Source organism: Trachemys scripta, chromosome 22 (assembly GCF_013100865.1).
Source record: "Trachemys scripta elegans isolate TJP31775 chromosome 22, CAS_Tse_1.0, whole genome shotgun sequence".
In the NCBI taxonomy this organism is placed as follows: Eukaryota; Metazoa; Chordata; order Testudines; family Emydidae; genus Trachemys; species Trachemys scripta.
The window spans coordinates 6,317,671-6,329,198 of record NC_048319.1 but is presented as its reverse complement, the minus strand read 5'-3'; the positions used below and the strand labels follow the sequence as shown (position 1 = coordinate 6,329,198).

The window sequence follows — 11,528 nt, the reverse complement described above, 5'->3', positions numbered from 1 at the left end:
CCACCCTTGCCCCTGCTAGCATCGGACAGCTCTAAGAATGGAGGTCAGGGGGAGGAGGGAGAAAATCAATAGCTACTTGGGGTGGAGGCTGACAGCTCGTGACCCCCCATGTAATAATCTTGCGACCCCCGGAGGGGTCCCGACCCCCAGTCTGAGAACCCCTGGTTTACAGGGACAGTCCCTTTTAATCGTCAGGTGTTGGGATGTCAGTCCTCCCCCACTCCCTCCCCTGCCCCCTCACACTTACGGCCAGGTGGAGAACTCACTCAGTGATGTGGAGGGTGTATGTGGTTGGAAGGTAGGTCTCCGGCCCAGGGTCCCAGTAGCAGGTGATGTTCCCCCCCCAGAAGCTGACGCAATGTTCCACCTGCAGATCTCCTGGCAGGACTTCAGAACGAGACGAGAAAGAGCAGATCCAGGGTCAGGTGCTGGAGGGGACAGCGCTGACTGCAGGGTGCTGATCCCAGAGCACCCTCAGAGCTGGGCGCAAACTGGATTTTCTGTTTCATGGGAAGCTCTGTGGCTTCCATTTCCCCCCCACCATTCCAAAATGGAACGAAAACAAAGGAAAACCTGACACCTCTAATGAAATCCCAGAAAACGCGAGTTTGGGGTCCATCAAAACATTTCACTCTGATCTCAACTTGCGCGTGTTAGAACAACAAATATGACACTGAAAACTTGAAACTCAGCATGGTTTGGACATGGCAAATTGAAACGTCGCATCCCGAAAAGGCACCGGAACAGAGCACTGATCTCCCCCGCCCCCGAAATTCCATCGAAATCGACGTTTCCCCAGAACGTTTCGCTTTTGATGACTCATCGTTTTCCGGCGGAAAAAATCATTTGGCTGGAAAAATTCCAACCAGCCCCGCCCATGACTGCAGCACAAGCCAATGGGCTTGGCAGGGGCTCAGCGCCCTCCCCCCCCCAACTGCCCCCAATGGGAGCCAAGCACCCTCCGGGCTTTCCAGGATGGGCCCTTATCCAGCCCTCGTGAAGGTCAAGCCTAGAGCACCTCCTCCCCTAGCCAGGGAGCTAAGGGAACTGCACCCACCTCCAGCCTGGTACTCAGCCAGACCCAGCAGGTGCAGACTGCTCCGGTGAGGCAGGTAACAACTCAGCTCCCCACGGGGCCACTCTGCCCGGAGAACGGTGACCACGGTGACTGTGCCGTTTCCCGCAATGCTCTGGTTCAGTGGCAGCTGCCTAGTCTCTCCGTTCAATCTCCAGACAATATCGCCCGGGCGGGCATGGCCGATCTGCAGGCAGCCGGGGTCGAGGGTGCAGGAGGCCGTCAATGGAGCGCCGAGACAGGCTACTGTGGGGTGCAGGCTAAGCGTGCCACAGCTGGGCTGCGGAGTAGGGACTCTGTTGCCAGGACCAGGCCTCGGGCTGTTCGCTCCTGGGGAGAGATGCAGGACAGCTCAAAACGGGGGAGCTGGGGTCTCTCTCAAGCAGACGCACTTTGTCTGTGGGTCCTCTGACCCCGAGGAGCCAGAATGTGCCCATCTTGGGCTTTGTTCTTGGCTAAGTTTAGCTTCCATCCCTGTTTCTAGGATGCTGAACTTGCAGTGACAGGCTGCCTGGAGCCCCAAATCAGTGAGGATACGCTCACTGCTTGCCCTGACCAATGCAATCACCAGCCCTTATTAAACCTAGAACCAGATAAGCCGGTAAGTTTCCCGATTACCATTGTTGATTTAAGCTAGGACCACAACTGTACTGGGATAGGAGGTGAAACTGACGGGGTACATTCTGCTCCCTGCAACAGGTTTCCAGGATAGGGGAACGGTCTTTGCCACAGGTTTCCCCCTCTGTAAAGTCCACATTATAAAACACTCATCTCGAGGTATGCCCACGGAAACCCTCCTCCCCGCTGATCTGAAACCCTCTGTTCACCACTCAGAAGCGGACGGTCTGCGAGTGTCAAAAGCTTGTTTCCAATCCGTGTTTTTTTTTCACCTTGCTCTTGGAAAGCTTCCTTGAAATCCCATTTTTGCAAAACATTTTGATAAAATGGCATTTCCGAGTGAAAACCGCTTCACCGAAAAGTTTTTATTAAACAGTGGGGACAGAGAAGTTAGGAGATGCAGTACCCGCTTGTGGGCACTAGGTAGAGCCGGGGGAAAGAATCCAGAGAGGCCCTCAATGAGCTGTTTTTGTGAATGTGCTTCATTACGGCTCTCGTTAAATCCGAGCAGCTGCTTACTCCAACCAAAGTACAAGGACCTGCTTTGAGAACCCACCACTTTCAAGATGGCATTTGTCCAGGTGGAGGCAGCTTATGGCCTGTAACAGGGGTTCTCAACCTCTCTCTTTCTGAGGCCCTCCCGACACGCTATAAAAACTCCACGGCCCACCTGTGCCACAACAGCTTGTTTTCTGCATATAAAAGCCAGACCCGGTGTTAAGGGGGTAGCAAGCCGGGTGATTGCCCAGGGCCCCAAACCACAGCGGGCACCGAGAAGCTACGTTTCTCAGGCTTCTGCTTCAGCCCCACGTGGCAGGGCTCCGGGCTCCGGGCTTCAGCCCTATGCTGTGGGGCTTTGACTTTCTGCCCTGGGCCCGAGAGAGTCTAACGCTGGTCCTGTTTGGCAGCCCCCCTGAAACCTGCTCGCGGCCCCCCAGCGGGCCCCGGACCCCTGCTTGAGAACCACTGACCTAAAAGCTGGTGAAATCATGTCCACACCCTTGCTCAAAAATGCTACATCTTGTTTTGCTTTGATCATTCCATAGGTGCTGGAACTAGGGGTGCTGCAGCCCCCTCCCCCCCGTCTTGAAGCGGTTTCCATCATATGCAGGGTTTACAGTTTGTAGGGTGACCAGACAGCAAATGTGAAAAATCGGGACGGGGCAGGGGTGGGTAATAGGAGCCTATATAAGAAAAAGACCCAAAAATCGGGGTTGTCCCTATAAAATCGGGGTTGTCCCTATAAAATCGGGACATCTGGTCACCCTACCAGTTTGGTTCAATGGCTCCCAGCACCCCCGCTACACACATTGTTCCAGTCCCCCTGCACAAAGCATCAGCCACCCATTTGCAACAGCAAAGAGTCAGGCAAATTTGCATCCCACTTTGCATGTGCCTGGCCTGGGGAAGGCAGAGAGCAGAAGGCTGGACCGAGGACACACGGTCAAACCTTTAATAACAGCGCTGCCACGGCTATCTCGGAGCATGTCACAAAAGGGTGCTCAGCAAAGTCCAATATCAAACCGCTAATGCGTGCCATCTTTCCAGCCAAGACACTGGATTGTTCCACAGGCTGTCAGGGGAGAGGGACAGGCAGGAGGGGGGTGAACTGAATTGAGGAAAACGAAACAAGATTGGGGCCAGATCCCTAGGCAGTGGCACTTGCAGCCATATGTATAATACGCGCACTGTGTAGTTTGGGCAGCTGGGCTGCCTGGGGCAGGGGAGGGGCAGTTTTTTCCCATTTGAGAGGGCCCCCAAAGCGAGTGGCATTGCGAGCTGGCGCATGGGGGTCGCAGCGCCACTCAGCTTTGGCCCGTCCAGAGGAGCAGAGGAGCCGAACCTGAGCGGCTCTGTGACCCAGGGCACCAAGTCGCAGTGCCCAGAGCGGGAAGCCAGGCTCAGCCCTGCAGGACAGGAGGTGCCACAGCGTGATGAACGTGGGGTGGGCTCATTTTCCAACCCAGCCAGTGCTGAGTGAGGTGCGGACGTGGAGGGCAAGGTGCTGGGATGGGATCACAGGGGTTGGCGGCGAAGCCCGGGGTCTCCCCGACTCATGTGATACACGTGCGTACCACGTGAAAAAAGTTTCCGGGGGCAAACTGGTTGTCAATCGGCTGGCTCCGCTCAAGTCAGCGGGGCCAGATCCCTAGCTGCTGTAAATGGCACAGCTCCATTGAAGTCCGTGGAGCTAGTCTGTTCACCCCAGTCGATAGGCACCCAGCTGTTTTGCACCATCATCTATTTCACAGGCAAACAGTGTTTGGATGAGATGGAGAACCAAGGGGGTGACACCGTGCCCTTATTAAAGATCCCATGCATGTCGTACAAGAATAGAGCATTAACCCTATGCAACCTTACTTGGCGTGTCATATGATACAGTCTTTAATTAAACAATCATATTTCCCTCCCCCCCAAGCTCCCGGCCTCATGCAGTGCACAGGATGGACCTGCTCTAGGCAGGGCAAAGGGCTGTGCAGTGAAAGAGGCGGTTGTCTGTAGGAGCCCGCCCGATTTGTTGAGGAGGTTGGAAGGTGGGCAGCAGTGAGGGAGAGGCCAGAGAACGGCTCAGCTGTGGCCTGGTCGGAGCTATTGTTATTCTGGAATGCGTTCATTTCCGCCACCACCCCGTGCTTTGGCCTACAGAGAATTACAGAGGTGTTTGACGCTGTGGCTCTGAGTGTCCCCCCCGCTTCCCGCTCTTGGTTTTTCTCATTTCCCCCCAAATAAACAGAATCCTGCCCATTCTCTGAAGCTTTGGAATTGATCAGATGCGTCGTGGAAAAGCGATTGGGTCACGTCCAAACCGACAGAGCAACGTCATCCAGTTGCGGGGCCGGGCCTTCCAAGTGTGGCCAATGAAGCACACGCACAGGGGGGCTGGATTAAGGTGGCCTGCATTCTGGGGTTTCCGAATTTCCGAGTGCTTGGCTTTGCAACCTTCATAATGCTCCTTGACTGTAGTTTTTGAGTGTGTCATAATACAAAGGGAGATCGATTGTGTGTAACATCTTCCCTGCCCCACACACACAATTCACCCCTGGGGAGCGGATGAGAGAGACAACAAACCCCATTATAGACATCACTTAATACACGACTGGAAGGCGCTCAGATACTGCAGTGATGGGGACGGTGTAAGAATTTAGCTCGAAGAGGAGCTCCGATTAGATGGTCATAATGGTCCCTTCTGGCCTTCAGGGCCTATGAATAAACTATTACTCCAGCCTGCCAGAACAATGTAACACTCAGCCAGACACATCCCCAGTGCCCGAGTGGTTTGGATGCGTTCCCTGGCCCTGATACAGCAATGGCGTTCTTTCCTCTCTCCGCACCGTCCGCTCCAGCCTTCATTAGGGAATCGAGAAAAGTAGCCGCTCCGACCCCGTCATGTGAAGAGAAAGCAAAGGGACTGCTCTGCACCTGCTGGCACAAAGGGGCAGAGATAGCCAGCTCCCCTACCCTGTCTCCAACAAGAGCAGGCATCCGTGTCCGTGACAGCCAGGCTGCCGGCCATCTTCGCTGCACCTGCCCGGGGCTCCCAGCAACTGCCCGGCCTCTCAAGTGGCTAGGAGAAAGGATTAGCCGGCCATATGGGAGGGGGGCTGATCTCAGCATGGAGAGAGGATGCCAGGTCCTATCGTGCACATCCCTGAGAGCAGACAGCCGGTTGGATTTGAGGCTCATCGTCTCACCTGGATGAGAAAATTTCACAGCTGTGCAGGATGTCCCCTGTGAGCTCTACAGGGGTAGGACTGGAACGGGAAACAGCCATGAGCAGGGGTAACGGCAGCAGATTGGAGACAACCTGCTGCCAGGGAAGGGTAGCGATGGGGGCAGGAGCCCGTTCCCCACAGCGCCACACGACTCCAGAGCGGGATCAGGGACACACCACAGCCTCTTACAGAGATGGAGGAAGCCAGTGATTTCTAGTGCAGGTGGGAACTTCCCAAGCACTGAGAGGGAACAAGGAAGGAGGAGGTTCTGACATGTGCTTTGCCTTTGACATGAAGAGGCTGCAGGGACAAGATACAAGACAAGGGAAGATTCTCCCTTTGCTGCAAAAAGACCTGCAGGATCTGTAATGAGCACAAGTGGTCCAGGCCTTATTTTTACCTCTCATCTGAAAGAGCTCTCCAGCTGCACAGCGCCTCCCATGGCATCCTCCCAGGATTCAGGACCAACTCCAAAGAAGAGCACCACCTATGTTTTCCGTGGAGATCTCCAGCCCTGCTTAGATTCTTCCAGGCATCTCAGCCCAACGGCAGGGCCAGGTTCCCAAGGAGTACCTCTGCCTCAAGGATTGACTGTTAACCAGAGACCAAGGCTGAAAGCAAACTCCCACACAGATCCTTCCACTCAGGACTGTGTGTAATCATAGAATCATAGAATATCAGGGATGGAAGGGACCTCAGGAGGTCATCTAGTCCCACCCACTGCTCAAAGCAGGACCAATCCCCAACTAAATCATCCCAGCCAGGGCTTTGTCAAGCCTGACCTTAAAAACCTCTAAGGAAGGAGATTCCACCACCTCCCTTGATAACCCATTCCAGTGCTTCACCACCCTCCTAGTGAAAAAGTTTTTCCTAATATTCAACCTAAACCTCCCCCACTGCAACTTGAGACCATTGCTCCTTGTTCTGTCATCTGGTACCACTGAGAACAGTCTAGATCCATCCTCTTTGGAACCCCCTTTCAGGTAGTTGAAAGCAGCTATCAAATCCCCCCTCATTCTTCTCTTCTGCAGATTAAACAATCCCAGTTCCCTCAGCCTCTCCTCATAAATCATGTGCTCCAGCCCCCTAATCATTTTTGTTGCCCTCCGCTGGACTCTTTCCAATTTTTCCACATCCTTCTTGTAGTGTGGGGCCCAAAACTGGACACAGTACTCCAGATGAGGCCTCACCAATGTCGAATAGAGGGGAATGATCACGTCCCTCGATCTGCTGGCAAACAGCACAAACATTTCTTCCAAGACTAAAACCTTGCTCGCACACTAGGAACTCGGAAGACTCTGTAACAGCATCCCCTGCCCTAACATTATGAAGAAGACATAAAACGGATAGCATCAGACACTTCAGCACTCCTGGGATTTGGAATGAGGCACATTTTTCTTTATATAAGTAAGGACAAGGCCACTTGTCTAACTCACAAGGGCATTGTGAGCTTGGCCTTGGAAGAGGTATAGCACTATGGGGCGATATTCATCCCATGCAGAGGGCCGGCATAAGCTCCATGCATCACCTACACCCCTCCTGTGGGACTTACGAGGGGTAGAAGCTTGGTGATGGCCATCTGCATAGGGTGTAGGCCACCTTCTGCAAGTGACCCATGGATCCTCAGCCTGGGTACATTCAAACTCGGCCAATTTTCAGCCTCTGAGGATTTGCCCCCCTCCTTCTAATAGAGCACAGAACCATGTCTTTAAATCTCCTGAAATATTGTCATTGCTTAAATAAATCCCACGCACTGCTGGGTAGGTGGGAATGGTATTCCTTCCCCCGGGAAACAGACCAAAATGGCCTAATGGGGAAGAACTGAGTTCTGTGGGGAGACGGACTTTATTTGCCCACCGTCAGGGCCAATCTGGTGCACTTGGGATGCCATCGCCGGGCCGCATGCTATTTTTTTCCACAAAAGAAGAAACCTTTCAGCGCTAATCAAACGCAAATCCCTGCAGAGCCGCAGAGCGGGGCTGGCCCTGGGCCAGTAACGTACACAATGTACTTTCTGGTTCAGAAAGACCAGGGGGGACTTCAAATATGTAACAAAACAGCAGAATTGCCCAAGAGGAACAACACATCGGCAGCAAAGGGAGGGCCTGGAAATAGCAGGGCTTCGTGGGAGAATAGCCAGCACATTACTAAAGTATCTTGAGCTGGGATAAACAAGCTGCGCGGGGGTCAGTAGGTGTTGGGGCCAGAGGTGACCTGGTCCATCCGGTTCAGCTTCCTCTCTTGTTCAAGATCATTTGTGCTCCTCGGAGTATTTCTCAGTCTCCCGGAGCCATGCTTTGGGTGCAAGTCTCAGTGACTCCACTCCTGCGCGTGGGAAAGGGATGGGGGTGCAGAAGATAAGGCGGCCTTAAGCCAGTGGCTCTCAACCTTTCCAGACGACTGTCCCCCTTTCAGGAGTCTGATTTGTCTGGCGTACCCCAAGTTTCACCTCACTTAAAAGCTACGTGCTTACAAAAATCAGACACAGAAATACAAAAGTGCTCCAGGACGCGGTTATTGACAGATTGCTGCCTTTCTCATTTTTACCATAGAATTGTAAAATAAATCACGTGGAATATAAATACGGTACTTACATTTCAGTGTACAGCACATAAGAGCTGTATAAACACATAATTGTCTGTATGAAATGTTAGTTTGGGCTGACTTCGCTAGTGCTTTTTATATAGGCTGTTGTAAAACTAGGCAAATCTAGGGCGGCAGGATTTGGGGGGGCGGCATTTTGCCGCCCTCAGCGGAAATTCGGCGGCGGGGAGTTCTTCCGCTTCAGATCTTCGGTGGAAATTCGGCGGCGGGTCCTTCACTCGCTCCGGGACCCACCGCCGAAGTGCCCCGAAGACGCGGAGCAGGACCCCCGCCGCCGAAGACCCCAAGCCTCCTGAATGCTCAGAGGAGGAGCGCTGCTGCCTAGGGCGGCAAAAACCCTGGCGCCGCTCCTGGGTACAAGAACCACGGCCTTAAGCCACCTTTGCACTTACTGTATCCTTGGGCTTGTTGTTTGGCCGCCGGAGTGAGTTAGAGCAACCTCTGGGCTGCTTTAATTTATACTCTACTTCCCATGTCCCCGTCCCCCCCCCCACACACACACTATTGCCTCCTCCCTTCTCTCTTTCTTACCTGACCTGGAGATGCCAAGTGAGAAGATCCAGGACAACATCAGATTCAGCCACATTCTCGTGAATTACAGCTTTGGTGGAAAACCTTTACAAAAATAAATGGGGGTAGGGGAGAGAAAGAGGATAAAGGAGACCTGGGGGGGGTCTGATCCTGCTCTCCCTTACCCCAGTGTAAATCAGGAGTAACCCCACTGAAGCCAGTTAACTTATCCCCCTTTCACACCAGCGTAAGAGGAGACCTTGGCCCTCAGAAAGCTGCAGGTGCATTAGCAAGACAACCGGTTTCAGCAAGAATTGCCTCCCAATTCCTCCCAGCTCTGGATAAACCGGGCTAGAAAGTTACACACAGAAGCAGCTTTAATGCCACGAACCTGTAGGGAGAGCCCAGATACCATGGTGATGGGCTTGGTATCAGAGCCTAAATAAATCCAAGAGCCACTTTCTGTGTGCCTCAGTTCTTCCCCTGTAAAATGGGGCTAATCCTCCCTCTCTCACACCCTGTGTCTCTCTGGGCTCTTTCGATTGTAAGTGCTTAGGGGCAGGGACTGTCTCTCGCTGTGTGTTCGTACAAAGGGGCCCTGATCTGGACTAGGGCCTCCGGGTGCTACACACAGAGTATACAGAACTCCTCAGCAGTGGGGAGCACAGCCCCATGCGATGCTCCTTCCTCACTGTCTCGCAGGGTGGGCTTGGGGAAGCAGGGACAGTGATTTCACATCTGCCTGGATCCACCAGCCACGTGGAATTGGGGGCCCGTTTTGGATGCCAGCCAAGGAGGCATTTCCATGGTGCTAGAATGGCTCCCCTCAGGCTAACAAAGCCCGGGCCGGTCTCCTGACACCCTGCGCACTGCCCTGGGAGATGTGCATGCCTTCAGCATCCCTGTTGTAATTAAATGAGTCACTAACATCCCCAGCTCAGGCAGCAATGGGTTTAAACCTCCCTTCACTGAACACCAGCCAGCTGCCGAACGTGGCTGGAGTGCTGGAAACCACATTAGCCTCTTCCAAGCACTGCACCAAGAGAGGAAATGCTGCTGCTTCTTCTCTCCTTCTGGCACTGACAGACCAAAAGCTGGACTGAAGCCATCCTTAGCTTAGCAAGCCCCTGGGCGGTTCCTTAGGTCTTCCAGCAACTTGCACTGAGACTAGATCCCATCAAGAGCTGGGACATCAGAAAAACCGATCTACACTCGGGATGAAAGCCTTGCTGTTGGGCTTCTGGTCTCACGTGTCTCTTCCCAGAGATGTATTTGGTGTCTATTCTTTTCCCTCTGCCGCTAATAAAAATCAGTTTCAGCCTCCAGCAGGAGGCAGAGGAAATGCACAGGCCCTTGGGTGTTAAAAGCTTTTTTGGGGGGGAAAAAAAGACAATTAAAATCCAAGTCGCAAAACAAGAGCTCTCCGGCTCCTTGCGGGAATTAAATTCTAATTAGAAAGCAGCTCTGTCAAGACGGGAGATTTGACTGAATGGCAAACGCCAGTTAGCAAAGCGAGTTACTAGCTCTTTAATGATTTTAATAGTGGTTACAGAGGAGAGTTTTATGAGCAACCAAGCCCAGATGTCTATTGGAGCTTTAGTCATGACAATAGTTTGCACTCGCACGGCTCCTTTCTGCCAAGGAGAGCACTTCAGACGCTAATTACAGACTCACTGCCCACCCCCACACACCCTGTGAACTAGGGGACTATTATTACTCCATTCTTAGACAAGGAAGCGGAGGCCCAGAGCAGGGGAAGTGACTTGCCCAAGGATGCTTGTTGAGTCAGTGGCAGAGTTGGGAATAAAACCCCAGAGTCCCTGGAGCCCAGCCCCAGCTGCTCCAGGGCCCCCGACCACCTTGTGTCCCTTCCAGGATGCTTAAGAACATTAGCCAGCCTTTTCAGCCTTGTCGGCCTCACGTCAGGCTCCTAAATGCGATTTAGCAACCCAGGGGAAACGGAGACTACTTAAAAGCAGAGCAAGGCGCTTTCCTTGGGGGACCCAAATCGGACCGTTTCTGCCATTGTCTGGGGCTCAATGAGGAAAATTCCAGTGCAGGAGAGACCCCAGCTGGCTTCAGTGGGTTTTGAATCAGGCCCCAAGTGAGCAACCACCAGCTCAAAGCCCCAGGGAGGGGAAAGCCCTGGGTTCATTCTGTTTGTCCAGATGGCTGCAGGTCACCAGGCCCTTTCTCTGTCGTCCCCTCTGCATCAGCAGCCCAGCTCCGCCACAGGCTCACTCACCGCTCCCGAGAGGAGCAGCGACGCAGCTGATCTTTCTTTTCCTCCACCGCTGGTGGGACAGGCACAGCCCTGTGCTCTCCCATCTTCTGATGCAGCCAGCGCTGTTACCTCCCCCCCACAGCGCTGCTCCTGCTCCCTCCCTGCCAGCGAGTCTCGCTAGGATTGGGACTGGAAAAGCTCTAACCACTCCCACAGCCAGCATCCTGCCCCACCTCCTACACCACCACCTGGTGGGAAATGCTGGGGTGGGAGCAGCTGGTTGCTCACCCATAGCTAGCACTCCCAGGCCATTCCTTACTGCCCCCTCCTTATGGCACCAGAATATCTGCCTCCCCCCCTCCACCCAGCCAATGCTCTTGCACCTTTCTCTGCACCACCTCCCGCTGGGGGAAGGTTGATGTTTGAGAGTGGGATCTCTCCCACAGCCCATTCCAATGGGGTTACCTGCTAGGAACCGTCGGGATCAGTGAGAGGAGAGGTTTTTCCTAAAGCCGGTGCTTTCCCATCATTATCCTACAGCATCAGGTACCAAATGTACTTTCCCCCTCTGGTTTGCTGCTGGAAATTAAAAGAAATGAGATGCACACGCCATGTAACAAGAGAACTGGCTAATCCACGCACATAACATCTTGGCCGGGCCCCAGAGTCAGACATAGACAAGTTAAATGTCAAATGAGTGGCCTCACCCGCCAGACGTTACCAGCTCGGGGTGTGCCCTTGCCCCTGTGCAAACAGACCAGCCCTCAATCAAAGGCTGCTCAGA

At 53.5% G+C, this 11,528-nt stretch overlaps 1 long non-coding RNA gene across 1 annotated transcript; it reads right to left on the bottom strand.

The window, feature by feature from the left end:
* Nucleotides 1–1,183: 1,183 nt before the first annotated feature.
* LOC117868762 lies at nucleotides 1,184–11,303 on the bottom strand. The gene is made up of 3 exons (XR_004643713.1): nucleotides 11,210–11,303; nucleotides 8,542–8,625; nucleotides 1,184–1,405 (listed from the first exon to the last, which is right to left on the bottom strand). It is a non-coding gene; the product is annotated as an uncharacterized LOC117868762 (long non-coding RNA).
* Between the last annotated feature and the right edge of the window lie 225 nt (nucleotides 11,304–11,528).